This window comes from Sminthopsis crassicaudata, chromosome 2 (assembly GCF_048593235.1).
Source record: "Sminthopsis crassicaudata isolate SCR6 chromosome 2, ASM4859323v1, whole genome shotgun sequence".
Classification (NCBI taxonomy): domain Eukaryota; kingdom Metazoa; phylum Chordata; class Mammalia; order Dasyuromorphia; family Dasyuridae; genus Sminthopsis; species Sminthopsis crassicaudata.
This window is the reverse complement of record NC_133618.1, coordinates 260,771,945-260,774,942: the sequence shown is the minus strand read 5'-3', so window position 1 is coordinate 260,774,942 and position 2,998 is coordinate 260,771,945. Positions and strand designations below refer to the sequence as shown.

The 2,998-nt window shown below is 37.6% G+C and overlaps 1 pseudogene; it reads right to left on the bottom strand.

Moving 5' to 3' along the window:
* Positions 1 to 773: 773 nt before the first annotated feature.
* On the bottom strand, positions 774 to 2,727 carry LOC141552777 (olfactory receptor 4K1-like; annotated as a pseudogene).
* Positions 2,728 to 2,998: the final 271 nt, after the last annotated feature.

Here is a 2,998-nt window from a genome sequence, read left to right as displayed (position 1 = left end):
CAGTTTCCCACAGGTAAAATGTGAACATTATATTTTAAAATGACAAAACAACAGAAGAAAATACATTATTTAGAAAGACAGCTTCAGCTGTTGGCCAGGAAGAACCTGGTACTAGCTCAGGGGTAGACTTGATCTTTGTACACTATCTTTTCTATTTTGCTCTGGGATTTCTACTATTACATAGTAGAAATGGAACAGAAAGCATGAATTCTAATCCTTTCTTTGGCAGTCATCATTTTGTGATGTAACTTGGTGTTATAGTAGATAAAACACTAGTCCTGGAATCAGAAAGATGTCAGTCACTTTCTAGATGTGTGACATTGACCAAATCACTTAACTTACATACTTCAGTTTCTTTAATTATAAAATGGAGTTAATAACAGAACTTATGTCCTAGGGTTGTTATGAAGATCCAATATGATAATATTGGTAAAGCATATAGCTCAGTATCTGGCACATAGTAGGTGCTATATAAATGCTAATTTTCTTTCTTTTAGCAGCAACATGAAAAAAATTAGGCTAGATGATTGATTTTTAAAGTCCTTTCCTGATCTATAAATGTATTATTGTATACTATTTCATCATAATGACTCATTCTATACATCTGCATCCACAAAACCAATGAGCTCTATTGCAGAATTCTACAGAGCTGAACCCTATAATATTCAGAAGCCAACAAAAACAACAGAAATATGATGATTACACATCATATATTCAGAATAAAAATCAATTTGAACATCTCAGGAATGAACTTCCTCATCATACTGATATACCTAGGACATCTGCTTGAAATCTATGTGCCGATTCCCCAGTTTCCTCATGGCTGCCTTCACCTCTTCATTCCTCAGAGTATAGATGACTGATTCAAGAATGGAATAAAGATGGTGAAAAATATAGAAATAAACTTGTCAATGGAGAAACTGTCAATAGGTCAAATGTAGATGAAGATCAGTGGTCCAAAGAAAAGCACCACAACAACAGTATGGTCAGACAGGGTGAAAAGTGTTTTTGAGGTCCCTTTAGAGAATTTACCTCAGATAGTGACAAGGAAAACTGTGTAAGACATTGGGAAAAGGATAAAGCAGATGAGCAATAGCAGCCTACTGTTGGTCAGTACCATGATCTCCAGAAAGTAAGTGTCTAAACAGGCAAGCTTGATCACTAGGGGAAGGTCACAGAAGAAATTCTCTACCTTGTTAGGCCCACAGAAAGGAAAGTTCATTGTGAAAGCCAAGTGGCTTGCTGAATGCAGGATACCAATAGTCAATGAAACCCCCACCAAAGCAGTGCACACATATTTGCTCATGATTGTCATATAGTTAAGGAGTTTGCAAATATACCTGTACCTGTCATAGGCCATTGCTGCAAGAAGCACTGTTTCACTGCCCCCAAATACATGTAAAAAAAGGATTTGAGACATGCAGCCCTCAAAAGTGATGGTCTTGTGCTCATTGAGGAAGTCAGCAATCATTTTAGGAGTAGCAAAGGTAGCCTGAAACACATCAGTGAAAGAGAGATTGATGAGGAGAAAGTAACTGGGAAAGTGCAGGCGAGAGTTTGTAATGACTGTGAGGATAATGTGCTAGCAGCTTTCCCAGCACAGCAGCTCCATAAAATATAGCGAAGACAAAGATAAGGGAAAGCTAGAGTCCCCAAGAACTAGACAGACCCAACAGAATGTATTCAGTTACCACTGACTTATTGCTCCACTCTATTTATAAAACCAAAGGGTTTGAAGTTAACTAGAATTAAAAAAAAAAAAAAAAAAAAAGATAAAATTACTTTAATCATGTTATAGGATGGCTTCTCCCTTCTCCTATATCTTATTGCAAAATGAAATCAAATTCAACAAGTAGGAACTAGATTATACTCATATAGTTAACTATGTTTATATATATATAATGGAGTTTACAGTCTAATAGGCAAGATGTAGGAAGACCACAGATAAATATGATTCAAATATTAAATGTGATGGTGGGAAAGCAGGGTTCCAGACAGAGTTCTTTAAGGAAAATGCCAGAGGTACAATTGGTTCTCAATTGTCAGGAGACAAAGTTTCTGCTTTCTGGGATTACCTGAAATAAATCTTGAAGGCAATGATAGAGAAAATGAGGGAGTATTTTCCAAGAATGAAAAACAACCTGGGAAGATGACAGAAGAAGGATAGGGAAGGATGTGACTTGGAAAGTGTTATCTAGTTTGTCTGAAATTTAAAGACTAGAAAAAAAGAAAAGAAAAAAAAAAAAGAAATTAAAGGACAATGAAGGAAATTTTTGTGAAACAAGATTAGTTGAAGGCAGATTATGGATGTCTTTCAATACCTGACAAAGAAGTTTATATTTTATCTGATTGACATTTAGTTACCCCCAAAATAGTATGGCATCTTGGAAAAATAACCAGTCTCAGGATAAAAAGACATGGATTTAAATTCTATCTTCCACACAAACTGGCTATATGACCATGACCAAATCACTTGAGAGCAAGGAGTATTTTGGTCTTTGTTGTACATTATTTAGCATTTAGTGTGGTTCCTTGCACATAGATTAAGCTTGATTTTGTTGATATGTCAATATGCATTAGTGGAAGAAGTGTCCATGTTGCAGGGTCTCTCAAACAATGAAAAATCATCAGATCTGTTGGGGTTCTTGCCACACCACTTATTGCAGTCTCACTGGAAACCGAAAGTACCTTACCGCGAGCTGCTAGCTTCCTCCAGCCTTCGGACATCTCCGGCCCCACTTCGGAGACAGAAGCGGGGAATAAGCAAACAGAGAGCCAACATGTAGCAGAGCTGTTCTTTATTGTCTGCTCCCCAAAATGCCTCCCCGAGCCGTTGCTGTTCCCTACTTTTATACAGAATCTTCTTGGACCCTCCCCGATTCCTCCCTTCATGGGCGGGGCCAGCTCCTTTAGCAATGCCTAGCCGTTTTTCTCCTTATATGGCCAGGCAACTCATAGTTCCACGCATCTACTGACATGTAGCTCTAATAGTCAACCC